Genomic DNA, 25,076 nt, shown 5'->3' on the forward strand with positions numbered 1-25,076 from the left:
GATCGCACCCGACATTGAGTGGGATGTTATTCTTATATCCCTCGAGTACGTGTGGAGGCAGGGCGGCGATGGGACAACACGCCGGCCCTGCTCTCTCGCCCAATCATAACCATGAAGTTAAGCGTCTGGCGCGATGGACAGCGTAGGATGGGTGATCCGGCCCTGGGATAGACCTCGTCTCGCGACCGTTTATGTAAATTACGGATAAAACAGTCGAAAATAATTGTTTTAATGAGTTACACCGTCTCCGGAGTAATCTCGTCATACCCTTCCGCACAGACACGGCTCACGACAACCAAAAATCGATAAATCGTCCCAGAACTAGAAAAAAATAAGAAGAAGGAAATAACGAATGTAAAGCTATTATTATGCCTCATGATACGATAAAATGGAACCGGAATCGCAATTTCGAACTTCCTAAGCGGATTCTCGAGAAAACGAAAGCTGGAACAGAGAAGCGGTAAATCGCAAAATTAGAGGGTCTTAGAGAAGGAATTCGGCTAAAAATCTCGTCCAGCTCATTGCGTAGTAATGAGTCTCGTCCGTTTGCCCGTTTACATCAAATTAGCCTACATTTTGTCCAAATCCGGCAGTGCCCGAGCTACTTTCATTTCACATGTCTTATCTGGTCCCGATCGAGATTCAGATGATTGAGCCGAAACTCGTCTGTCAACAAGTAATCAGAAATAGAAAACACGAAAAAGGGTGCAACACGAGGACTTCCCAGAGGGGTCACCCATCTTAGTACTACTCTTCAGCCCAAGCACGCTTAACTTCGTACTTCTAATGGGATCCGGTGCATTAGTGCTGGTATGATCGCACCCGACATTGAGTGGGATGTTTATTCTTATATCCCTCGAGTACGTGTGGAGCGGGCGGCGATGGACAACACGCGGCACTTGTCTCGCCCAATCATAACCATGAAGTTAAGCGTTCTGACGCGATGGCAGAGCTATGATGGGTGACCTCCCTGGGAAGACCTCGTGTCGCGACCGTTTACGTAAATTATGGATAAAACAGTCGAAATAATTGTTTTTAATGAGTTCACCGTCTCCGGAGTAATCTGCGTCATACCCTTCCGCCCAAAACCGGCTCACGACAACAAAAATCGATAAATGTTCCCAGAAAATAGAAAAAAAAATAAGAAGAAGAAAATAACGAATGTAAAGCTGTTATTATGCCTGGGATACGATAAAATGGAACCGGAATCGATTTCGAACTTCCTAAGCGGATTTCTCGAGGAAACGAAAGCTTAACAGAAGCGGTAAATCGCAAATTAGAGGGTCTTAGAGAAGAAATTCGGATAAAATCTCGTCAGCTCATTGCGTAGTAATGAGTCTCGTCCGTTTGCCCGTTTACAATCAAATTAGCCTACAATTTTGTTCAAATCCGGCAGTGCCCGAGCTACTTTCATTTAACATGTCTTATCTGGTCCCGATCGAGATTCAGATGATTTGAGCCGAAAATCGTTGTCAACAAGTAATCAAAAATAGAAAAACACGAAAAGGGGTGCAACACGAGGACTTCCCAGGGGGTCACCCATCCTAGTACTGCGCTTTCGCCCAAGCACGCTTAACTTCGGAGTTCTGATGGGATCCGGTGCATTAGTGCTGGTATGATCGCACCCGACATTGAGTGGGATGTTTATTCTTATATCCCTCGAGTACGTGCGAAGCGGGCGGCGATGGACAACACGCGGCCCATCTCTCGCCCAATCATAACCATGAAGTTAAGCGTTCTGGCGCGATGGCATAGCTAGGATGGGTGACCTCCCTAGAAAGACCTCGTATCGCGACCGTTTATGTAAATTATGGATAAAACAGTCGAAATAATAGTTTTTAATGAGTTCACCGTCTCAGGAGTAATCTGCGTCATACCCTTCCGCACAGAACCGGCTCACGACAACAAAAATCGATAAATGTTCCCAGAAAATAGAAAAAAAATAAGAAGAAGGAAATAACGAATGTAAAGCTATTATTATGCCTCGGATACGATAAAATGGAACCTGAATCGAATTTCGAACTTCTAGGCGGATTTCTGGAGGAAACGAAAGTTGAACAAAAGCGGTAAATCGCAAATTAGAGGGTATTAGAGAAGGAATTCGGCTAAAATCTCGTCAGCTTATTGCGTAGTAATGAGTCTCGTCCGTTTGCCCATTTACAATCAAATTAGCCTACAATTTTGTCCAAATCCGGCAGTGCCCGATCTACTTTCATTTCACATGTCTTATCTGGTCCCGATCGAGATTCAGATGATTTGAGCCGAAAATCGTATGTCAACAAGTAATCAAAAATAGAAAAACACGAAAAGGGGTGCAACACGAGGACTTCCAAGGAGGTTACCCATCCTAGTACTGCTCTCGCCCAAGCACCTTAACTTCGGAGTTCTGATGGGATCCGGTGCATTAGTGCTGGTATGATCGCACCCGACATTGAGTGGGATGTTTATTCTTATATCCCTCGAGTACGTGTGGAGCGGGCGGCGATGGACAACACGCGGCACTGCTCTCGCCCAATCATAACCATGAAGTTAAGCGTTCTGGCTCGATGGCAGAGGTAGGATGGGTGACCTCCCTGGGAAGACCTCGTGTCGCGACCGTTTACGTAAATTATGGATAAAACAGTCGAAATAATTGTTTTTAATGAGTTCACCGTCTCCGGAGTAATCTGCGTCATACCCTTCCGCACAGAACCGGCTCACGACAACAAAAATCGATAAATGTTCCCAGAAAATAGAAAAAAAATAAGAAGAAGGAAATAACGAATGTAAAGCTATTATTATGCCTGGGATACGATAAAATGGAACCGGAATCGAATTTCGAACTTCCTAAGCGGATTTCCGAGGAAACGAAAGCTTAACAGAAGCGGTAATCGCAAATTAGAGGGTCTTAGAGAAGGAATTCGGCTAAAATCTCGTCAGCTCATTGCGTAGTAATGAGTCTCGTCCGTTTGCCCGTTTACAATCAAATTAGCCTACAATTTTGTCCAAATCCGGCAGTGCCCGAGCTACTTTCATTTCACATGTCTTATCTGGTCCCGATCGAGATTCAGATGATTTGAGCCGAAAATCGTCTGTCAACAAGTAATCAAAAATAGAAAAACACGAAAAGGGGTGCAACACGAGGACTTCCCAGGAGGTTAGCCATCCTAGTACTGCTCTCGCCCAAGCACCTTAACTTCGGAGTTCTGATGGGATCCGGTGCATTAGTGCTGGTATGATCGCACCCGACATTGAGTGGGATGTTTATTCTTATATCCCTCGAGTACGTGTGGAGCGGGCGGCGATGGACAACACGCGGCACTGCTCTCGCCCAATCATAACCATGAAGTTAAGCGTTCTGGCGCGATGGCAGAGCTAGGATGGGTGACCTCCCTGGGAAGACCTCGTGTCGCGACCGTTTACGTAAATTATGGATAAAACAGTCGAAATATTGTTTTTAATGAGTTAACCGTCTCCGGAGTAATCTGCGTCATACCCTTCCGCACAGAACCGGCTCACGACAACAAAAATCGATAAATGTTCCCAGAAAATAGAAAAAAAATAAGAAGAAGGAAATAACGAATGTAAAGCTATTATTATGCTTGGGATACGATAAAATGGAACCGGAATCGAATTTCGAACTTTCTAAGCGGATTTCTCGAGGAAACGAAAGCTTAACAGAAGCGGTAAATCGCAAATTAGAGGGTCTTAGAGAAGGAATTCGGATAAAATCTCGTCAGCTCATTGCGTAGTAATGAGTCTCGTCCGTTTGCCCGTTTACAATCAAATTAGCCTACAATTTTGTCCAAATCCGGCAGTGCCCGAGCTACTTTCATTTCACATGTCTTATCTGGTCCCGATCGAGATTCAGATGATTTGAGCCGAAAATCGTCTGTCAACAAGTAATCAAAAATAGAAAAACACGAAAAGGGGTGCAACACGAGGAACTTCCCAGGGGGTCACCCATCCTAGTACTGCACTTTCGCCCAAGCACGCTTAACTTCGGAGTTCTGATGGGATCCGATGCATTAGTGCTGGTATGATCGCACCCGACATTGAGTGGGATGTTTATTCTTATATCCCTCGTGTACGTGTGGAGCGGGCGGCGATGGACAACACGCGGCACTGCTCTCGCCCAATCATAACCATGAAGTTAAGCGTTCTGGCGCGATGGCAGAGCTAGGATGGGTGACCTCCCTGGGAAGACCTCGTGTCGCGACCGTTTACGTAAATTATGGATAAAACAGTCGAAATAATTGTTTTTAATGAGTTCACCGTCTCCGGAGTAATCTGCGTCATACCCTTCCGCCCAAAACCGGCTCACGACAACAAAAATCGATAAATGTTCCCAGAAAATAGAAAAAAAAATAAGAAGAAGGAAATAACGAATGTAAAGCTGTTATTATGCCTGGGATACGATAAAATGGAACCGGAATCGAATTTCGAACTTCCTAAGCGGATTTCTCGAGGAAACGAAAGCTTAACAGAAGCGGTAAATCGCAAATTAGAGGGTCTTAGAGAAGAAATTCGGATAAAATCTCGTCAGCTCATTGCGTAGTAATGAGTCTCGTCCGTTTGCCCGTTTACAATCAAATTAGCCTACAATTTTGTCCAAATCCGGTAGTGCCCGAGCTACTTTCATTTCACATGTCTTATCTGGTCCCGATCGAGATTCAGATGATTTGAGCCGAAAATCGTCTGTCAACAAGTAATCAAAAATAGAAAAACACGAAAAGGGGTGCAACACGAGGACTTCTATGAATGTAAAGCTATTATTATTCCTGGGATACGATAAAATGGATCCGGAATCGAATTTCGAACTTCCTAAACGGATTTTTTGAGGAAACGAAACATTAACAGAAGTTGTAAATCGCAACTTAGAGGGTCTTAGAGAAGAAATTTAGCTAAAATCTCGCGAGCACTTTGCGGAGTAATGAGTCTCGTCCGTTTGCCCGTTTACAATAAAATTAGCCTACAATTTTGTCCAAATCAGGCAGTACCCGAGCTACGCTGATTTCACATGTCTTATTTGGTCCCGATCGAGATTCAGATGATTTGAGCAGAAAATCGTCCGTCAACAAGTAATCAAAAATAGAAAAACACGAAAAGGGGTGCAACACGAGGACTTCCCAGGTGGTCACCGATCCTAGTACTGCGCTTTCGCCCAAGCACGCTTAACTTCGGAGTTCTGATGGGATCCGGTGCATTAGTGCTGGTATGATCGCACTCGACATTGAGTGGGATGTTTATTCTTATATCCCTCGAGTACGTGTGGAGCGGGCGGCGATGGACAACACGTGGCACTGCTCTCGCCCAATCATAACCATGAAGTTAAGCGTTCTGGCGCGATGGCAGAGCTAGGATGGGTGACCTCCCTGGGAAGACCTCGTGTCGCGACCGTTTACGTAAATTATGGATAAAACAGTCGAAATAATTGTTTTTAATGAGTTATTCGTCTCCGGAGTAATCTGCGTCATACCCTTCCGCACAGAACCGGCTCACGACAACAAAAATCGATAAATGTTCCCAGAAAATAGAAAAAAAATAAAAGGAAGGAAATAACGAATGTAAAGCTATTATTATGCCTCGGCTACGATAAAATGGAACCGGAATCGAATTTCGAACTTCCTAAGCGGATTTCTCGAGAAAACGAAAGCTTAACAGAAGCGGTAAATCGCAAATTAGAGGGTCTTAAAGAAGGAATTCGGCTAAAATCTCGTCAGCTCATTGCGTAGTAATGAGTCTCGTCCGTTTGCCCGTTTACAATCAAATTAGCCTACAATTTTGTCCAAATCCGGCAGTGCCCGAGGTACTTTCATTTCACATGTCTTATCTGGTCCCGATCGAGATTCAGATGATTTGAGCCGAAACTCGTCTGTCAACAAGTAATCAAAAATAGAAAAACACGAAAAGGGGTGCAACACGAGGACTTCCCAGGGGGTCACCCATCCTAGTACTGCGCTTTCGCCCAAGCACGCTTAACTTCGGAGTTCTGATGGGATCCGGTGCATTAGTGCTGGTATGATCGCACCTGACATTGAGTGGGATGTTTATTCTTATATCCCTCGAGTACGTGTGGAGCGGGCGGCGATGGACAACACGCGGCACTGCTCTCGCCCAATCATAACCATGAAGTTAAGCGTTCTGGCGCGATGGCAGAGCTAGGATGGGTGACCTCCCTGGGAAGACCTCGTGTCGCGACCGTTTACGTAAATTATGGATAAAACAGTCGAAATAATTGTTTTTAATGAGTTCACCGTCTCCGGAGTAATCTGCGTCATACCCTTCCGCACAGAACCGGCTCACGACAACAAAAATCGATAAATGTTCCCAGAAAATAGAAAAAAAATAAGAAGAAGGAAATAACGAATGTAAAGCTATTATTATGCCTCGGATACGATAAAATTGAACCGGAATCGAATTTCGAACTTCCTAAGCGGATTTCTCGAGAAAACGAAAGCTTAACAGAAGCGGTAAATCGCAAATTAGAGGGTCTTAGAGAAGGAATTCGGCTAAAATCTCGTCAGCTCATTGCGTAGTAATGAGTCTCGTCCGTTTGCCCGTTTACAATCAAATTAGCCTAGAATTTTGTCCAAATCCGGCAGTGCCCGAGCTACTTTCATTTCACATGTCTTATCTGGTCCCGATCGAGATTCAGATGATTTGAGCCGAAACTCGTCTGTCAACAAGTAATAAGAAATAGAAAAACACGAAAAGGGGTGCAACACGAGGACTTCCCAGGGGGTCACCCATCCTAGTACTGCTCTCGCCCAAGCACGCTTAACTTCGGAGTTCTGATGGGATCCGGTGCATTAGTGCTGGTATGATCGTACCCGACATTGAGTGGGTTGTTTATTCTTATATCCCTCGAGTACGTGTGGAGCTGGCGGCGATGGACAACACGCGGCACTGCTCTCGCCCAATCATAACCATGAAGTTAAGCGTTCTGGCGCGATGGCAGAGCTAGGATGGGTGACCTCCCTGGGAAGACCTCGTGTCGCGACCGTTTACGTAAATTATAGATAAAACATTCGAAATAATTGTTTTTAATGAGTTGACCATCTCCGGAGTAATCTGCGTCATACCCTTCCGCACAGAACCGGCTCACGACAACAAAAATCGATAAATGTTGGCAGAAAATAAAAAAAAATAAGAAGAAGGAAATAACGAATGTAAGCTATTATTATTCTTAGGATACGATAAAATGGAACCAGAATCGAATTTCGAACTTCCTAAGCGGATTTCTCGAGGAAACGAAAGCTTAACAGAAGCGGTAAATCGCAAATTAGAGGGTCTTAGAGAAGGAATTCGGCTAAAATCTCGTCAGCTCATTGCGTAGTAATGAGTCTCGTCCGTTTGCCCGTTTACAATCAAATTAGCCTACAATTTTGTCCAAATCCGGCAGTGCCCGAGCTACTTTCATTTCACATGTCTTATCTGGTCCCGATCGAGATTCAGATGATTTGAGCCGAAAATCGTCTGTCAACAAGTAATCAAAAATAGAAAAACACGAAAAGGGGTGCAACACGAGGACTTCCCAGGGGGTCACCCATCCTAGTACTGCTCTTCGCCCAAGCACGCTTAACTTCGGAGTTCTGATGGGATCCGGTGCATTAGTGCTGGTATGATCGCACCCGACATTGAGTGGGATGTTTATTCTTATATCCCTCGAGTACGTGTGGAGCGGGCGGCGATGGACAACACGCGGCACTGCTCTCGCCCAATCATAACCATGAAGTTAAGCGTTCTGGCGCGATGGCAGAGCTAGGATGGGTGACCTCCCTGGGAAGACCTCGTGTCGCGACCGTTTACGTAAATTATGGATAAAACAGTCGAAATAATTGTTTTTAATGAGTTAACCGTCTCCGGAGTAATCTGCGTCATACCCTTCCGCACAGAACCGGCTCACGACAACAAAAATCGATAAATGTTCCCAGAAAATAGAAAAAAAAATAAGAAGAAGGAAATAACGAATGTAAAGCTATTATTATGCCTGGGATACGATAAAATGGAACCAGAATCGAATTTCGAACTTCCTAAGCGGATTTCTCGAGGAAACGAAAGCTTAACAGAAGCGGTAAATCGCAAATTAGAGGGTCTTAGAGAAGGAATTCGGCTAAAATCTCGTCAGCTCATTGCGTAGTAATGAGTCTCGTCCGTTTGCCCGTTTACAATCAAATTAGCCTACAATTTTGTCCAAATCCGGCAGTGCCCGAGCTACTTTCATTTCACATGTCTTATCTGGTCCCGATCGAGATTCAGATGATTTGAGCCGAAACTCGTCTGTCAACAAGTAATCAAAATAGAAAAACACGAAAAGGGGTGCAACACGAGGACTTCCCAGGGGGTCACCCATCCTAGTACTGCCTCTCGCCCAAGCACGCTTAACTTCGGAGTTCTGATGGGATCCGGTGCATTAGTGCTGGTATGATCGCACCCGACATTGAGTGGGATGTTTATTCTTATATCCCTCGAGTACGTGTGGAGCGGGCGGCGATGGACAACACGCGGCACTGCTCTCGCCCAATCATAACCATGAAGTTAAGCGTTCTGGCGCGATGGCAGAGCTAGGATGGGTGACCTCCCTGGGAAGACCTCGTGTCGCGACCGTTTACTTAAATTATGGATAAAATAGTCGAAATAATTAGTTTTAATGAGCTTAACCGTCTCCGGAGTAATCTGCGTCATACCCTTCCGCACAGAACCGGCTCACGACAACAAAAATCGATAAATGTTCCCAGAAAATAGAAAAAAAAATAAGAAGAAGGAAATAACGAATAAAAAGCTATTATTATGCCTGGGATACGATAAAATGGAACCGGAATCGAATTTCAAACTTCCTAAGCGGATTTCTCGAGGAAACGAAAGCTTAACAGAAGCGGTAAATCGCAAATTAGAGGGTCTTAGAGAAGGAATTCGGCTAAAATCTCGTCAGCTCATTGCGTAGTAATGAGTCTCGTCCGTTTGCCCGTTTACAATCAAATTAGCCTACAATTTTGTCCAAATCCGGCAGTGCCCGAGCTACTTTCATTTCACATGTCTTATCTGGTCCCGATCGAGATTCAGATGATTTGAGCCGAAAATCGTCTGTCAACAAGTAATCAAAAATAGAAAAACACGAAAAGGGGTGCAACACGAGGACTTCCCAGGGGGTCACCCATCCTAGTACTGCGCTTTCGCCCAAGCACGCTTAACTTCGGAGTTCTGATGGGATCCGGTGCATTAGTGCTGGTATGATCGCACCCGACATTGAGTGGGATGTTTATTCTTATATCCCTCGAGTACGTGTGGAGCGGGCGGCGATGGACAACACGCGGCACTGCTCTCGCCCAATCATAACCATGAAGTTAAGCGTTCTGGCGCGATGGCAGAGCTAGGATGGGTGACCTCCCTGGGAAGACCTCGTGTCGCGACCGTTTACGTAAATTATGGATAAAACAGTCGAAATAATTGTTTTTAATGAGTTCACCGTCTCCGGAGTAATCTGCGTCATACCCTTCCGCACAGAACCGGCTCACGACAACAAAAATCGATAAATGTTCCCAGAAAATAGAAAAAAAATAAGAAGAAGGAAATAACGAATGTAAAGCTATTATTATGCCTGGGATACGATAAAATGGAACCGGAATCGAATTTCGAACTTCCTAAGCGGATTTCTCGAGGAAACGAAAGCTTAACAGAAGCGGTAAATCGCAAATTAGAGGGTCTTAGAGAAGGAATTCGGCTAAAATCTCGTCAGCTCATTGCGTAGTAATGAGTCTCGTCCGTTTGCCCGTTTACAATCAAATTAGCCTACAATTTTGTCCAAATCCGGCAGTGCCCGAGCTACTTTCATTTCACATGTCTTATCTGGTCCCGATCGAGATTCAGATGATTTGAGCCGAAACTCGTCTGTCAACAAGTAATCAGAAATAGAAAAACACGAAAAGGGGTGCAACACGAGGACTTCCCAGGGGGTCACCCATCCTAGTACTGCTCTCGCCCAAGCACGCTTAACTTCGGAGTTCTGATGGGATCCGGTGCATTAGTGCTGGTATGATCGCACCCGACATTGAGTGGGATGTTTATTCTTATATCCCTCGAGTACGTGTGGAGCGGGCGGCGATGGACAACATGCGGCACTGCTCTCGCCCAATCATAACCATGAAGTTAAGCGTTCTGGCGCGATGGCAGAGCTATGATGGGTGACCTCCCTGGGAAGACCTCGTGTCGCGACCGTTTACGTAATTTATGGATAAAATAGTCGAAATAATTGTTTTTAATGAGTTAACCGTCTCCGGAGTAATCTGCGTCATACCCTTCCGCACAGAACCGGCTCACGACAACAAAAATCGAATAAATGTTCCCAGAAAATAGAAAAAAAAATAAGAAGAAGGAAATAACGAATGTAAAGCTATTATTATGCTTGGGATACGATAAAGTGGAACCCGAATCGAATTTCGAACTTCTAAGCGGATTTCTCGAGGAAACGAAAGCTTAACAGAAGCGGTAAATCGCAGATTAGAGGGTCTTAGAGAAGGAATTCGGCTAAAATCTCGTCAAGCTCATTGCGTAGTAATGAGTCTCGTCCGTTTGCCCGTTTACAATCAAATTAGCCTACAATTTTGTCCAAATCCGGCAGTGCCCGAGCTACTTTCATTTCACATGTTTTATCTGGTCCCGATCGAGATTCAGATGATTTGAGCCGAAAATCGTCTGTCAACAAGTAATCAAAAATAGAAAAACACGAAAAGGGGTGCAACACGAGACTTCCCAGGGGGTCACCCATCCTAGTACTGCACTTTCGCCCAAGCACGCTTAACTTCGGAGTTCTGATGGGATCCGATGCATTAGTGCTGGTATGATCGCACCCGACATTGAGTGGGATGTTTATTCTTATATCCCTCGTGTACGTGTGGAGCGGGCGGCGATGGACAACACGCGGCACTGCTCTCGCCCAATCATAACCATGAAGTTAAGCGTTCTGGCGCGATGGCAGAGCTAGGATGGGTGACCTCCCTGGGAAGACCTCGTGTCGCGACCGTTTACGTAAATTATGGATAAAACAGTCGAAATAATTGTTTTTAATGAGTTCACCGTCTCCGGAGTAATCTGCGTCATACCCTTCCGCCCAAAACCGGCTCACGACAACAAAAATCGATAAATGTTCCCAGAAAATAGAAAAAAAAATAAGAAGAAGGAAATAACGAATGTAAAGCTGTTATTATGCCTGGGATACGATAAAATGGAACCGGAATCGAATTTCGAACTTCCTAAGCGGATTTCTCGAGGAAACGAAAGCTTAACAGAAGCGGTAAATCGCAAATTAGAGGGTCTTAGAGAAGAAATTCGGATAAAATCTCGTCAGCTCATTGCGTAGTAATGAGTCTCGTCCGTTTGCCCGTTTACAATCAAATTAGCCTACAATTTTGTCCAAATCCGGTAGTGCCCGAGCTACTTTCATTTCACATGTCTTATCTGGTCCCGATCGAGATTCAGATGATTTGAGCCGAAAATCGTCTGTCAACAAGTAATCAAAAATAGAAAAACACGAAAAGGGGTGCAACACGAGGACTTCTATGAATGTAAAGCTATTATTATTCCTGGGATACGATAAAATGGATCCGGAATCGAATTTCGAACTTCCTAAACGGATTTTTTGAGGAAACGAAACATTAACAGAAGTTGTAAATCGCAACTTAGAGGGTCTTAGAGAAGAAATTTAGCTAAAATCTCGCGAGCACTTTGCGGAGTAATGAGTCTCGTCCGTTTGCCCGTTTACAATAAAATTAGCCTACAATTTTGTCCAAATCAGGCAGTACCCGAGCTACGCTGATTTCACATGTCTTATTTGGTCCCGATCGAGATTCAGATGATTTGAGCAGAAAATCGTCCGTCAACAAGTAATCAAAAATAGAAAAACACGAAAAGGGGTGCAACACGAGGACTTCCCAGGTGGTCACCGATCCTAGTACTGCGCTTTCGCCCAAGCACGCTTAACTTCGGAGTTCTGATGGGATCCGGTGCATTAGTGCTGGTATGATCGCACTCGACATTGAGTGGGATGTTTATTCTTATATCCCTCGAGTACGTGTGGAGCGGGCGGCGATGGACAACACGTGGCACTGCTCTCGCCCAATCATAACCATGAAGTTAAGCGTTCTGGCGCGATGGCAGAGCTAGGATGGGTGACCTCCCTGGGAAGACCTCGTGTCGCGACCGTTTACGTAAATTATGGATAAAACAGTCGAAATAATTGTTTTTAATGAGTTATTCGTCTCCGGAGTAATCTGCGTCATACCCTTCCGCACAGAACCGGCTCACGACAACAAAAATCGATAAATGTTCCCAGAAAATAGAAAAAAAATAAAAGGAAGGAAATAACGAATGTAAAGCTATTATTATGCCTCGGCTACGATAAAATGGAACCGGAATCGAATTTCGAACTTCCTAAGCGGATTTCTCGAGAAAACGAAAGCTTAACAGAAGCGGTAAATCGCAAATTAGAGGGTCTTAGAGAAGGAATTCGGCTAAAATCTCGTCAGCTCATTGCGTAGTAATGAGTCTCGTCCGTTTGCCCGTTTACAATCAAATTAGCCTACAATTTTGTCCAAATCCGGCAGTGCCCGAGCTACTTTCATTTCACATGTCTTATCTGGTCCCGATCGAGATTCAGATGATTTGAGCCGAAACTCGTCTGTCAACAAGTAATCAAAAATAGAAAAACACGAAAAGGGGTGCAACACGAGGACTTCCCAGGGGGTCACCCATCCTAGTACTGCGCTTTCGCCCAAGCACGCTTAACTTCGGAGTTCTGATGGGATCCGGTGCATTAGTGCTGGTATGATCGCACCCGACATTGAGTGGGATGTTTATTCTTATATCCCTCGAGTACGTGTGGAGCGGGCGGCGATGGACAACACGCGGCACTGCTCTCGCCCAATCATAACCATGAAGTTAAGCGTTCTGGCGCGATGGCAGAGCTAGGATGGGTGACCTCCCTGGGAAGACCTCGTGTCGCGACCGTTTACGTAAATTATGGATAAAACAGTCGAAATAATTGTTTTTAATGAGTTCACCGTCTCCGGAGTAATCTGCGTCATACCCTTCCGCACAGAACCGGCTCACGACAACAAAAATCGATAAATGTTCCCAGAAAATAGAAAAAAAATAAGAAGAAGGAAATAACGAATGTAAAGCTATTATTATGCCTCGGATACGATAAAATGGAACCGGAATCGAATTTCGAACTTCCTAAGCGGATTTCTCGAGGAAACGAAAGCTTAACAGAAGCGGTAAATCGCAAATTAGAGGGTCTTAGAGAAGGAATTCGGCTAAAATCTCGTCAGCTCATTGCGTAGTAATGAGTCTCGTCCGTTTGCCCGTTTACAATCAAATTAGCCTACAATTTTGTCCAAATCCGGCAGTGCCCGAGCTACTTTCATTTCACATGTCTTATCTGGTCCCGATCGAGATTCAGATGATTTGAGCCGAAAATCGTCTGTCAACAAGTAATCAAAAATAGAAAAACACGAAAAGGGGTGCAACACGAGGACTTCCCAGGGGGTCACCCATCCTAGTACTGCTCTCGCCCAAGCACGCTTAACTTCGGAGTTCTGATGGGATCCGGTGCATTAGTGCTGGTATGATCGCACCCGACATTGAGTGGGATGTTTATTCTTATATCCCTCGAGTACGTGTGGAGCGGGCGGCGATGGACAACACGCGGCACTGCTCTCGCCCAATCATAACCATGAAGTTAAGCGTTCTGGCGCGATGGCAGAGCTAGGATGGGTGACCTCCCTGGGAAGACCTCGTGTCGCGACCGTTTACGTAAATTATGGATAAAACAGTCGAAATAATTGTTTTTAATGAGTTAACCGTCTCCGGAGTAATCTGCGTCATACCCTTCCGCACAGAACCGGCTCACGACAACAAAAATCGATAAATGTTCCCAGAAAATATAAAAAAAAATAAGAAGAAGGAAATAACGAATGTAAAGCTATTATTATGCCTGGGATACGATAAAATGGAACCAGAATCGAATTTCGAACTTCCTAAGCGGATTTCTCGAGGAAACGAAAGCTTAACAGAAGCGGTAAATCGCAAATTAGAGGGTCTTAGAGAAGGAATTCGGCTAAAATCTCGTCAGCTCATTGCGTAGTAATGAGTCTCGTCCGTTTGCCCGTTTACAATCAAATTAGCCTACAATTTTGTCCAAATCCGGCAGTGCCCGAGCTACTTTCATTTCACATGTCTTATCTGGTCCCGATCGAGATTCAGATGATTTGAGCCGAAAATCGTCTGTCAACAAGTAATCAAAATAGAAAAACACGAAAAGGGTGCAACACGAGGACTTCCCAGGGGGTCACCCATCCTAGTACTGCTCTCGCCCAAGCACGCTTAACTTCGGAGTTCTGATGGGATCCGGTGCATTAGTGCTGGTATGATCGCACCCGACATTGAGTGGGATGTTTATTCTTATATCCCTCGAGTACGTGTGGAGCGGGCGGCGATGGACAACACGCGGCAGTGCTCTCGCCCAATCATAACCATGAAGTTAAGCGTTCTGGCGCGATGGCAGAGCTAGGATGGGTGACCTCCCTGGGAAGACCTCGTGTCGCGACCGTTTACGTAAATTATGGATAAAACAGTCGAAATAATTATTTTAATGAGTTAACCGTCTCCGGAGTAATCTGCGTCATACCCTTCCGCACAGAACCGGCTCACGACAACAAAAATCGATAAATGTTCCCAGAAAATAGAAAAAAAATAAGAAGAAGGAAATAACGAATGTACAAGCAATTATTATGTTGGGATACGATAAAATGGAACCGGAATCGAATTTCAAACTTCCTAAGCGGATTTCTCGAGGAAACGAAAGCTTAACAGAAGCGGTAAATCGCAAATTAGAGTGTCTTAGAGATGGAATTCGGCTAAAATCTCGTCAGCTCATTGCGTAGTAATGAGTCTCGTCCGTTTGCCCGTTTACAATCAAATTAGCCTACAATTTTGTCCAAATCCGGCATTGCCCGAGCTACTTTCATTTCACATGTCTTATCTGGTCTCGATTGAGATTCAGATGATTTGAGCCGAAAATCGTCTGTCAACAAGTAATCAAAAATAGAAAAACACCAAAAGGGGTGCAACACGAGGACTTCCCAGGGGGTCACCCATCCTAGTACTGCGCTTTCGCCCAAGCACGCTTAACTTCGGAGTTCTGATGGGATCCGGTGCATTAGTGCTGGTATGATCGCACCCGACATTGAGTGGGATGTTTATTCTTATATCCCTCGAGTACGTGTGGAGCGGGCGGCGATGGACAACACGCGGCACTGCTCTCGCCCAATCATAACCATGAAGTTAAGCGTTCTGGCGCGATGGCAGAGCTAGGATGGGTGACCTCCCTGGGAAGACCTCGTGTCGCGACCGTTTACGTAAATTATGGATAAAACAGTCGAAATAATTGTTTTTAATGAGTTCACCGTCTCCGGAGTAATCTGCGTCATACCCTTCCGCACAGAACCGGCTCACGACAACAAAAATCGATAAATGTTCCCAGAAAATAGAAAAAAAAATAAGAAGAAGGAAATAACGAATGTAAAGCTATTATTATGCCTGGGATACGATAAAATGGAACCGGAATCGAATTTCGAACTTCCTAAGCGGATTTCTCGAGGAAACGAAAGCTTAACAGAAGCGGTAAATCGCAAATTAGAGGGTCTTAGAGAAGGAATTCGGCTAAAATCTCGTCAGCTCATTGCGTAGTAATGAGTCTCGTCCGTTTGCCCGTTTACAATCAAATTAGCCTACAATTTTGTCCAAATCCGGCAGTGCCCGAGCTACTTTCATTTCACATGTCTTATCTGGTCCCGATCGAGATTCAGATGATTTGAGCCGAAACTCGTCTGTCAACAAGTAATCAAAATAGAAAAAACACGAAAAGGGGTGCAACACGAGGACTTCCCAGGGGGTCACCCATCCTAGTACTGCTCTTCGCCCAAGCACGCTTAACTTCGGAATTCTTTTGGGATCCGGTTCATTAGTGCTGGTATGATCGCACCCGACATTGAGTGGGATGTTTATTCTTATATCCCTCGAGTACGTGTGGAGCGGGCGGCGATGGACAACACGCGGCACTGCTCTCGCCCAATCATAACCATGAAGTTAAGCGTTCTGGCGCGATGGCAGAGCTAGGATGGGTGACCTCCCTGGGAAGACCTCGTGTCGCGACCGTTTACGTAAATTATGGATAAAACAGTCGAAATAATTGTTTTTAATGAGTTGACCGTCTCCGGAGTAATCTGCGTCATACCCTTCCGCACAGAACCGGCTCACGACAACAAAAATCGATAAATGTTCCCAGAAAATAGAAAAAAAATAAGAAGAAGGAAATAACGAATGTAAAGCTATTATTATGCTTGGGATACGATAAAATGGAACCGAATCGAATTTCGAACTTCCTAAGCGGATTTCTCGAGGAAACGAAAGCTTAACAGAAGCGGTAAATCGCAAATTAGAGGGTCTTAGAGAAGGAATTCGGCTAAAATCTCGTCAGCTCATTGCGTAGTAATGAGTCTCGTCCGTTTGCCCGTTTACAATCAAATTAGCCTACAATTTTGTCCAAATCCGGCAGTGCCCGAGCTACTTTCATTTCACATGTCTTATCTGGTCCCGATCGAGATTCAGATGATTTGAGCCGAAACTCGTCTGTCAACAAGTAATCAAAAATAGAAAAACACGAAAAGGGGTGCAACACGAGGACTTCCCAGGGGGTCACCCATCCTAGTACTGCTCTCGCCCAAGCACGCTTAACTTCGGAGTTCTGATGGGATCCGGTGCATTAGTGCTGGTATGATCGCACCCGACATTGAGTGGGATGTTTATTCTTATATCCCTCGAGTACGTGTGGAGCGGGCGGCGATGGACAACACGCGGCACTGCTCTCGCCCAATCATAACCATGAAGTTAAGCGTTCTGGCGCGATGGCAGAGCTAGGATGGGTGACCTCCCTGGGAAGACCTCGTGTCGCGACCGTTTACGTAAATTATGGATAAAACAGTCGAAATAATTGTTTTTAATGAGTTAACCGTCTCCGGAGTAATCTGCGTCATACCCTTCCGCACAGAACCGGCTCACGACAACAAAAATCGATAAATGTTCCCAGAAAATAGAAAAAAAAATAAGAAGAAGGAAATAACGAATGTAAAGCTATTATTATGCCTGGGATACGATAAAATGGAACCGGAATCGAATTTCGAACTTCCTAAGCGGATTTCTCGAGGAAACGAAAGCTTAACAGAAGCGGTAAATCGCAAATTAGAGGGTCTTAGAGAAGGAATTCGGATAAAATCTCGTCAGCTCATTGCGTAGTAATGAGTCTCGTCCGTTTGCCCGTTTACAATCAAATTAGCCTACAATTTTGTCCAAATCCGGTAGTGCCCGAGCTACTTTCATTTCACATGTCTTATCTGGTCCCGATCGAGATTCAGATGATTTGAGCCGAAAATCGTCTGTCAACAAGTAATCAAAAATAGAAAAACACGAAAAGGGGTGCAACACGAGGACTTCTATGAATGTAAAGCTATTATTATTCCTGGGATACGATAAAATGGATCCGGAATCGAATTTCGAACTTCCTAAACGGATTTTTTGAGGAAACGAAACATTAACAGAAGTTGTAAATCGCAACTTAGAGGGTCTTAGAGAAGAAATTTAGCTAAAATCTCGCGAGCACTTTGCGGAGTAATGAGTCTCGTCCGTTTGCCCGTTTACAATAAAATTAGCCTACAATTTTGTCCAAATCAGGCAGTACCCGAGCTACGCTGATTTCACATGTCTTATTTGGTCCCGATCGAGATTCAGATGATTTGAGCAGAAAATCGTCCGTCAACAAGTAATCAAAAATAGAAAAACACGAAAAGGGGTGCAACACGAGGACTTCCCAGGTGGTCACCGATCCTAGTACTGCGCTTTCGCCCAAGCACGCTTAACTTCGGAGTTCTGATGGGATCCGGTGCATTAGTGCTGGTATGATCGCACTCGACATTGAGTGGGATGTTTATTCTTATATCCCTCGAGTACGTGTGGAGCGGGCGGCGATGGACAACACGTGGCACTGCTCTCGCCCAATCATAACCATGAAGTTAAGCGTTCTGGCGCGATGGCAGAGCTAGGATGGGTGACCTCCCTGGGAAGACCTCGTGTCGCGACCGTTTACGTAAATTATGGATAAAACAGTCGAAATAATTGTTTTTAATGAGTTATTCGTCTCCGGAGTAATCTGCGTCATACCCTTCCGCACAGAACCGGCTCACGACAACAAAAATCGATAAATGTTCCCAGAAAATAGAAAAAAAATAAGAAGAAGGAAATAACGAATGTAAAGCTATTATTATGCCTCGGATACGATAAAATGGAACCGGAATCGAATTTCGAACTTCCTAAGCGGATTTCTCGAGAAAACGAAAGCTTAACAGAAGCGGTAAATCGCAAATTAGAGGGTCTTAGAGAAGGAATTCGGCTAAAATCTCGTCAGCTCATTGCGTAGTAATGAGTCTCGTCCGTTTGCCCGTTTACAATCAAATTAGCCTACAATTTTGTCCAAATCCGGCAGTGCCCGAGCTACTTTCATTTCACATGTCTTATCTGGTCCCGATCGAGATTCAGATGATTTGAGCCGAAACTCGTCTGTCAACAAGTAATCAAAAATAGAAAAACACGAAAAGGGGTGCAACACGAGGACTTCCCAGGGGGTCACCCATCCTAGTACTGCGCTTTCGCCCAAGCACGCTTAACTTCGGAGTTCTGATGGGATCCGGTGCATTAGTGCTGGTATGATCGCACCTGACATTGAGTGGGATGTTTATTCTTATATCCCTCGAGTACGTGTGGAGCGGGCGGCGATGGACAACACGCGGCACTGCTCTCGCCCAATCATAACCATGAAGTTAAGCGTTCTGGCGCGATGGCAGAGCTAGGATGGGTGACCTCCCTGGGAAGACCTCGTGTCGCGACCGTTTACGTAAATTATGGATAAAACAGTCGAAATAATTGTTTTTAATGAGTTCACCGTCTCCGGAGTAATCTGCGTCATACCCTTCCGCACAGAACCGGCTCACGACAACAAAAATCGATAAATGTTCCCAGAAAATAGAAAAAAAATAAGAAGAAGGAAATAACGAATGTAAAGCTATTATTATGCCTCGGATACGATAAAATGGAACCGGAATCGAATTTCGAACTTCCTAAGCGGATTTCTCGAGGAAACGAAAGCTTAACAGAAGCGGTAAATCGCAAATTAGAGGGTCTTAGAGAAGGAATTCGGCTAAAATCTCGTCAGCTCATTGCGTAGTAATGAGTCTCGTCCGTTTGCCCGTTTACAATCAAATTAGCCTAGAATTTTGTCCAAATCCGGCAGTGCCCGAGCTACTTTCATTTCACATGTCTTATCTGGTCCCGATCGAGATTCAGATGATTTGAGCCGAAACTCGTCTGTCAACAAGTAATCAAGAAATAGAAAAACACGAAAAGGGGTGCAACACGAGGACTTCCCAGGGGGTCACCCATCCTAGTACTGCTCTCGCCCAAGCACGCTTAACTTCGGAGTTCTGATGGGATCCGGTGCATTAGTGCTGGTATGATCGCACCCGACATTGAGTGGGATGTTTATTCTTATATCCCTCGAGTACGTGTGGAGCGGGCGGCGATGGACAACACGCGGCACTGCTCTCGCCCAATCATAACCATGAAGTTAAGCGTTCTGGCGCGATGGCAGAGCTAGGATGGGTGACCTCCCTGGGAAGACCTCGTGTCGCGACCGTTTACGTAAATTATGGATAAAACAGTCGAAATAATTGTTTTTAATGAGTTAACCGTCTCCGGAGTAATCTGCGTCATACCCTTCCGCACAGAACCGGCTCACGACAACAAAAATCGATAAATGTTCCCAGAAAATAGAAAAAAAATAAGAAGAAGGAAATAACGAATGTAAAGCTATTATTATGCCTGGGATACGATAAAATGGAACCAGAATCGAATTTCGAACTTCCTAAGCGGATTTCTCGAGGAAACGAAAGCTTAACAGAAGCGGTAAATCGCAAATTAGAGGGTCTTAGAGAAGGAATTCGGCTAAAATCTCGTCAGCTCATTGCGTAGTAATGAGTCTCGTCCGTTTGCCCGTTTACAATCAAATTAGCCTAGAATTTTGTCCAAATCCGGCAGTGCCCGAGCTACTTTCATTTCACATGTCTTATCTGGTCCCGATCGAGATTCAGATGATTTGAGCCGAAACTCGTCTGTCAACAAGTAATCAGAAATAGAAAAACACGAAAAGGGTGCAACACGAGGACTTCCCATGGGGTCACCCATCCTAGTACTGCCTCTCGCCCAAGCACGCTTAACTTCGGAGTTCTGATGGGATCCGGTGCATTAGTGCTGGTATGATCGCACCCGACATTGAGTGGGATGTTTATTCTTATATCCCTCGAGTACGTGTGGAGCGGGCGGCGATGGACAACACGCGGCACTGCTCTCGCCCAATCATAACCATGAAGTTAAGCGTTCTGGCGCGATGGCAGAGCTAGGATGGGTGACCTCCCTGGGAAGACCTCGTGTCGCGACCGTTTACGTAAATTATGGATAAAACAGTCGAAATAATTGTTTTTAATGAGTTAACCGTCTCCGGAGTAATCTGCGTCATACCCTTCCGCACAGAACCGGCTCACGACAACAAAAATCGATAAATGTTCCCAGAAAATAGAAAAAAAATAAGAAGAAGGAAATAACGAATGTAAAGCTATTATTATGCTTGGGATACGATAAAATGGAACCGGAATCGAATTTCAAACTTCCTAAGCGGATTTCTCGAGGAAACGAAAGCTTAACAGAAGCGGTAAATCGCAAATTAGAGTGTCTTAGAGATGGAATTCGGCTAAAATCTCGTCAGCTCATTGCGTAGTAATGAGTCTCGTCCGTTTGCCGTTTACAATCAAATTAGCCTACAATTTTGTCCAAATCCGGCAGTGCCCGAGCTACTTTCATTTCACATGTTTTATCTGGTCCCGATCGAGATTCAGATGATTTGAGCCGAAAATCGTCTGTCAACAAGTAATCAAAAATAGAAAAACACGAAAAGGGGTGCAACACGAGAACTTCCCAGGGGGTCACCCATCCTAGTACTGCACTTTCGCCCAAGCACGCTTAACTTCGGAGTTCTGATGGGATCCGATGCATTAGTGCTGGTATGATCGCACCCGACATTGAGTGGGATGTTTATTCTTATATCCCTCGTGTACGTGTGGAGCGGGCGGCGATGGACAACACGCGGCACTGCTCTCGCCCAATCATAACCATGAAGTTAAGCGTTCTGGCGCGATGGCAGAGCTAGGATGGGTGACCTCCCTGGGAAGACCTCGTGTCGCGACCGTTTACGTAAATTATGGATAAAACAGTCGAAATAATTGTTTTTAATGAGTTAACCGTCTCCGGAGTAATCTGCGTCATACCCTTCCGCACAGAACCGGCTCACGACAACAAAAATCGATAAATGTTCCCAGAAAATAGAAAAAAAATAAGAAGAAGGAAATAACGAATGTAAAGCTATTATTATGCCTCGGATACGATAAAATGGAACCGGAATCGAATTTCGAACTTCCTAAGCGGATTTCTCGAGGAAACGAAAGCTTAACAGAAGCGGTAAATCGCAAATTAGAGGGTCTTAGAGAAGGAATTCGGCTAAAATCTCGTCAGCTCATTGCGTAGTAATGAGTCTCGTCCGTTTGCCCGTTTACAATCAAATTAGCCTAGAATTTTGTCCAAATCCGGCAGTGCCCGAGCTACTTTCATTTCACATGTCTTATCTGGTCCCGATCGAGATTCAGATGATTTGAGCCGAAACTCGTCTGTCAACAAGTAATCAGAAATAGAAAAACACGAAAAGGGGTGCAACACGAGGACTTCCCAGGGGGTCACCCATCCTAGTACTGCTCTCGCCCAAGCACGCTTAACTTCGGAGTTCTGATGGGATCCGGTGCATTAGTGCTGGTATGATCGCACCAGACATTGAGTGGGATGTTTATTCTTATATCCCTCGAGTACGTGTGGAGCGGGCGGCGATGGACAACACGCGGCACTGCTCTCGCCCAATCATAACCATGAAGTTAAGCGTTCTGGCGCGATGGCAGAGGTAGGATGGGTGACCTCCCTGGGAAGACCTCGTGTCGCGACCGTTTACGTAAATTATGGATAAAACAGTCGAAATAATTGTTTTTAATGAGTTAACCGTCTCCGGTGTAATCTGCGTCATACCCTTCCGCACAGAACCGGCTCACGACAACAAAAATCGAATATTGTACCCAGAAAATAGAAAAAAAAATAAGAAGAAGGAAATAACGAATGTAAAGCTATTATTATTCTTGGGATACGATAAAATGGAACCAGAATCGAATTTCGAACTTCCTAAGCAGGATTTCTCGAGGAAACGAAAGCTTAACAGAAGCGGTAAATCGCAAATTAGAGGGTCTTAGAGAAGGAATTCGGCTAAAATCTCGTCAGCTCATTGCGTAGTAATGAGTCTCGTCCGTTTGCCGTTTACAATCAAATTAGCCTACAATTTTGTCCAAATCCGGCAGTGCCCGAGCTACTTTCATTTCACATGTCTTATCTGGTCCCGATCGAGATTCAGATGATTTGAGCCGAAAATCGTCTGTCAACAAGTAATCAAAATAGAAAAACACGAAAAGGGGTGCAACACGAGGACTTCCCAGGGGTCACCCATCCTAGTACTGCTCTCGCCCAAGCACGCTTAACTTCGGAGTTCTGATGGGATCCGGTGCATTAGTGCTGGTATGATCGCACCGACATTGAGTGGGATGTTTATTCTTATATCCCTCGAGTACGTGTGGAGCGGGCGGCGATGGACAACACGCGGCACTGCTCTCGCCCAATCATAACCATGAAGTTAAGCGTTCTGGCGCGATGGCAGAGGTAGGATGGGTGACCTCCCTGGGAAGACCTCGTGTCGCGACCGTTTACGTAAATTATGGATAAAACAGTCGAAATAATTGTTTTTAATGAGTTAACCGTCTCCGGAGTAATCTGCGTCATACCCTTCCGCACAGAACCGGCTCACGACAACAAAAATCGATAAATGTTCCCAGAAAATAGAAAAAAAATAAGAAGAAGGAAATAACGAATGTAAAGCTATTATTATGCTTGGGATACGATAAAATGGAACCAGAATCGAATTTCGAACTTCCTAAGCGGATTTCTCGAGGAAACGAAAGCTTAACAGAAGCGGTAAATCGCAAATTAGAGGGTCTTAGAGAAGGAATTCGGCTAAAATCTCGTCAGCTCATTGCGTAGTAATGAGTCTCGTCCGTTTGCCCGTTTACAATCAAATTAGCCTACAATTTTGTCCAAATCCGGCAGTGCCCGAGCTACTTTCATTTCACATGTCTTATCTGGTCCCGATCGAGATTCAGATGATTTGAGCCGAAAATCGTCTGTCAACAAGTAATCAAAATAGAAAAACACGAAAAGGGGTGCAACACGAGGACTTCCCAGGGGGTCACCCATCCTAGTACTGCGCTTTCGCCCAAGCACGCTTAACTTCGGAGTTCTGATGGGATCCGGTGCATTAGTGCTGGTATGATCGCACCCGACATTGAGTGGGATGTTTATTCTTATATCCCTCGAGTACGTGTGGAGCGGGCGGCGATGGACAACACGCGGCACTGCTCTCGCCCAATCATAACCATGAAGTTAAGCGTTCTGGCGCGATGGCAGAGCTAGGATGGGTGACCTCCCTGGGAAGACCTCGTGTCGCGACCGTTTACGTAAATTATGGATAAAACAGTCGAAATAATTGTTTTTAATGAGTTAACCGTCTCCGGAGTAATCTGCGTCATACCCTTCCGCACAGAACCGGCTCACGACAACAAAAATCGATAAATGTTCCCAGAAAATAGAAAAAAAATAAGAAGAAGGAAATAACGAATGTAAAGCTATTATTATGCCTGGATACGATAAAATGGAACCGGAATCGAATTTCGAACTTCCTAAGCGGATTTCTCGAGGAAACGAAAGCTTAACAGAAGCGGTAAATCGCAAATTAGAGGGTCTTAGAGAAGGAATTCGGCTAAAATCTCGTCAGCTCATTGCGTAGTAATGAGTCTCGTCCGTTTGCCCGTTTACAATCAAATTAGCCTACAATTTTGTCCAAATCCGGCAGTGCCCGAGCTACTTTCATTTCACATGTCTTATCTGGTCCCGATCGAGATTCAGATGATTTGAGCCGAAAATCGTCTGTCAACAAGTAATCAAAATAGAAAAACACGAAAAGGGGTGCAACACGAGGACTTCCCAGGGGGTCACCCATCCTAGTACTGCTCTTCGCCCAAGCACGCTTAACTTCGGAGTTCTGATGGGATCCGGTGCATTAGTGCTGGTATGATCGCACCCGACATTGAGTGGGATGTTTATTCTTATATCCCTCGAGTACGTGTGGAGCGGGCGGCGATGGACAACACGCGGCACTGCTCTCGCCCAATCATAACCATGAAGTTAAGCGTTCTGGCGCGATGGCAGAGCTAGGATGGGTGACCTCCCTGGGAAGACCTCGTGTCGCGACCGTTTACGTAAATTATGGATAAAACAGTCGAAATAATTGTTTTTAATGAGTTACCGTCTCCGGAGTAATCTGCGTCATACCCTTCCGCACAGAACCGGCTCACGACAACAAAAATCGATAAATGTTCCCAGAAAATAGAAAAAAAATAAGAAGAAGGAAATAACGAATGTAAAGCTATTATTATGCTTAGGATACGATAAAATGGAACCAGAATCGAATTTCGAACTTCCTAAGCGGATTTCTCGAGGAAACGAAAGCTTAACAGAAGCGGTAAATCGCAAATTAGAGGGTCTTAGAGAAGGAATTCGGCTAAAATCTCGTCAGCTCATTGCGTAGTAATGAGTCTCGTCCGTTTGCCCGTTTACAATCAAATTAGCCTACAATTTTGTCCAAATCCGGCAGTGCCCGAGCTACTTTCATTTCACATGTCTTATCTGGTCCCGATCGAGATTCAGATGATTTGAGCCGAAAATCGTCTGTCAACAAG

The 25,076-nt window shown here is 44.9% G+C and overlaps 28 non-coding genes and 1 pseudogene across 28 annotated transcripts; all 29 read right to left on the reverse strand.

The window, feature by feature from the left end:
- Positions 1-702: 702 nt before the first annotated feature.
- Positions 703-824, reverse strand: LOC142511426 (5S ribosomal RNA; annotated as a pseudogene).
- A 682-nt stretch (positions 825-1,506) lies between these two features.
- On the reverse strand, positions 1,507-1,627 carry LOC142514458 (5S ribosomal RNA). The gene has a single exon (XR_012810350.1). It is a non-coding gene; the product is annotated as a 5S ribosomal RNA (ribosomal RNA).
- A 682-nt stretch (positions 1,628-2,309) lies between these two features.
- Positions 2,310-2,427, reverse strand: LOC142514902 (5S ribosomal RNA). The gene has a single exon (XR_012810775.1). It is a non-coding gene; the product is annotated as a 5S ribosomal RNA (ribosomal RNA).
- A 681-nt stretch (positions 2,428-3,108) lies between these two features.
- On the reverse strand, positions 3,109-3,226 carry LOC142515285 (5S ribosomal RNA). Its single transcript, XR_012811139.1, has one exon. It is a non-coding gene; the product is annotated as a 5S ribosomal RNA (ribosomal RNA).
- Positions 3,227-3,908: 682 nt separating this feature from the next.
- Positions 3,909-4,030, reverse strand: LOC142516446 (5S ribosomal RNA). The gene has a single exon (XR_012812239.1). It is a non-coding gene; the product is annotated as a 5S ribosomal RNA (ribosomal RNA).
- Positions 4,031-5,087: 1,057 nt separating this feature from the next.
- Positions 5,088-5,208, reverse strand: LOC142507379 (5S ribosomal RNA). The gene has a single exon (XR_012805638.1). It is a non-coding gene; the product is annotated as a 5S ribosomal RNA (ribosomal RNA).
- A 683-nt stretch (positions 5,209-5,891) lies between these two features.
- Positions 5,892-6,012, reverse strand: LOC142515612 (5S ribosomal RNA). The gene has a single exon (XR_012811447.1). It is a non-coding gene; the product is annotated as a 5S ribosomal RNA (ribosomal RNA).
- Positions 6,013-6,695: 683 nt separating this feature from the next.
- Positions 6,696-6,814, reverse strand: LOC142510667 (5S ribosomal RNA). The gene has a single exon (XR_012808668.1). It is a non-coding gene; the product is annotated as a 5S ribosomal RNA (ribosomal RNA).
- Positions 6,815-7,495: 681 nt separating this feature from the next.
- On the reverse strand, positions 7,496-7,615 carry LOC142513175 (5S ribosomal RNA). Its single transcript, XR_012809136.1, has one exon. It is a non-coding gene; the product is annotated as a 5S ribosomal RNA (ribosomal RNA).
- A 683-nt stretch (positions 7,616-8,298) lies between these two features.
- LOC142513088 (5S ribosomal RNA) lies at positions 8,299-8,418 on the reverse strand. The gene has a single exon (XR_012809053.1). It is a non-coding gene; the product is annotated as a 5S ribosomal RNA (ribosomal RNA).
- A 685-nt stretch (positions 8,419-9,103) lies between these two features.
- LOC142514459 (5S ribosomal RNA) lies at positions 9,104-9,224 on the reverse strand. The gene has a single exon (XR_012810351.1). It is a non-coding gene; the product is annotated as a 5S ribosomal RNA (ribosomal RNA).
- Positions 9,225-9,907: 683 nt separating this feature from the next.
- On the reverse strand, positions 9,908-10,026 carry LOC142513276 (5S ribosomal RNA). Its single transcript, XR_012809231.1, has one exon. It is a non-coding gene; the product is annotated as a 5S ribosomal RNA (ribosomal RNA).
- Positions 10,027-10,711: 685 nt separating this feature from the next.
- LOC142516075 (5S ribosomal RNA) lies at positions 10,712-10,831 on the reverse strand. Its single transcript, XR_012811889.1, has one exon. It is a non-coding gene; the product is annotated as a 5S ribosomal RNA (ribosomal RNA).
- A 1,057-nt stretch (positions 10,832-11,888) lies between these two features.
- LOC142507380 (5S ribosomal RNA) lies at positions 11,889-12,009 on the reverse strand. The gene has a single exon (XR_012805639.1). It is a non-coding gene; the product is annotated as a 5S ribosomal RNA (ribosomal RNA).
- Positions 12,010-12,692: 683 nt separating this feature from the next.
- Positions 12,693-12,813, reverse strand: LOC142514461 (5S ribosomal RNA). Its single transcript, XR_012810352.1, has one exon. It is a non-coding gene; the product is annotated as a 5S ribosomal RNA (ribosomal RNA).
- A 683-nt stretch (positions 12,814-13,496) lies between these two features.
- Positions 13,497-13,615, reverse strand: LOC142513288 (5S ribosomal RNA). Its single transcript, XR_012809242.1, has one exon. It is a non-coding gene; the product is annotated as a 5S ribosomal RNA (ribosomal RNA).
- Positions 13,616-14,297: 682 nt separating this feature from the next.
- LOC142506325 (5S ribosomal RNA) lies at positions 14,298-14,416 on the reverse strand. The gene has a single exon (XR_012804620.1). It is a non-coding gene; the product is annotated as a 5S ribosomal RNA (ribosomal RNA).
- A 682-nt stretch (positions 14,417-15,098) lies between these two features.
- On the reverse strand, positions 15,099-15,219 carry LOC142514463 (5S ribosomal RNA). Its single transcript, XR_012810354.1, has one exon. It is a non-coding gene; the product is annotated as a 5S ribosomal RNA (ribosomal RNA).
- Positions 15,220-15,903: 684 nt separating this feature from the next.
- On the reverse strand, positions 15,904-16,023 carry LOC142507653 (5S ribosomal RNA). The gene has a single exon (XR_012805904.1). It is a non-coding gene; the product is annotated as a 5S ribosomal RNA (ribosomal RNA).
- A 682-nt stretch (positions 16,024-16,705) lies between these two features.
- LOC142513300 (5S ribosomal RNA) lies at positions 16,706-16,824 on the reverse strand. Its single transcript, XR_012809254.1, has one exon. It is a non-coding gene; the product is annotated as a 5S ribosomal RNA (ribosomal RNA).
- Positions 16,825-17,881: 1,057 nt separating this feature from the next.
- On the reverse strand, positions 17,882-18,002 carry LOC142507381 (5S ribosomal RNA). The gene has a single exon (XR_012805640.1). It is a non-coding gene; the product is annotated as a 5S ribosomal RNA (ribosomal RNA).
- Positions 18,003-18,685: 683 nt separating this feature from the next.
- LOC142515613 (5S ribosomal RNA) lies at positions 18,686-18,806 on the reverse strand. The gene has a single exon (XR_012811448.1). It is a non-coding gene; the product is annotated as a 5S ribosomal RNA (ribosomal RNA).
- Positions 18,807-19,490: 684 nt separating this feature from the next.
- On the reverse strand, positions 19,491-19,609 carry LOC142513312 (5S ribosomal RNA). Its single transcript, XR_012809265.1, has one exon. It is a non-coding gene; the product is annotated as a 5S ribosomal RNA (ribosomal RNA).
- A 682-nt stretch (positions 19,610-20,291) lies between these two features.
- On the reverse strand, positions 20,292-20,411 carry LOC142513413 (5S ribosomal RNA). The gene has a single exon (XR_012809361.1). It is a non-coding gene; the product is annotated as a 5S ribosomal RNA (ribosomal RNA).
- A 682-nt stretch (positions 20,412-21,093) lies between these two features.
- On the reverse strand, positions 21,094-21,214 carry LOC142515054 (5S ribosomal RNA). Its single transcript, XR_012810918.1, has one exon. It is a non-coding gene; the product is annotated as a 5S ribosomal RNA (ribosomal RNA).
- A 683-nt stretch (positions 21,215-21,897) lies between these two features.
- Positions 21,898-22,016, reverse strand: LOC142507668 (5S ribosomal RNA). The gene has a single exon (XR_012805919.1). It is a non-coding gene; the product is annotated as a 5S ribosomal RNA (ribosomal RNA).
- A 683-nt stretch (positions 22,017-22,699) lies between these two features.
- Positions 22,700-22,817, reverse strand: LOC142513809 (5S ribosomal RNA). The gene has a single exon (XR_012809736.1). It is a non-coding gene; the product is annotated as a 5S ribosomal RNA (ribosomal RNA).
- Positions 22,818-23,498: 681 nt separating this feature from the next.
- On the reverse strand, positions 23,499-23,619 carry LOC142514464 (5S ribosomal RNA). Its single transcript, XR_012810355.1, has one exon. It is a non-coding gene; the product is annotated as a 5S ribosomal RNA (ribosomal RNA).
- Positions 23,620-24,300: 681 nt separating this feature from the next.
- Positions 24,301-24,420, reverse strand: LOC142513177 (5S ribosomal RNA). Its single transcript, XR_012809138.1, has one exon. It is a non-coding gene; the product is annotated as a 5S ribosomal RNA (ribosomal RNA).
- Between the last annotated feature and the right edge of the window lie 656 nt (positions 24,421-25,076).

Source organism: Primulina tabacum, chromosome 10 (assembly GCF_025594145.1).
Source record: "Primulina tabacum isolate GXHZ01 chromosome 10, ASM2559414v2, whole genome shotgun sequence".
NCBI classification, from domain to species: Eukaryota; Viridiplantae; Streptophyta; class Magnoliopsida; order Lamiales; family Gesneriaceae; genus Primulina; species Primulina tabacum.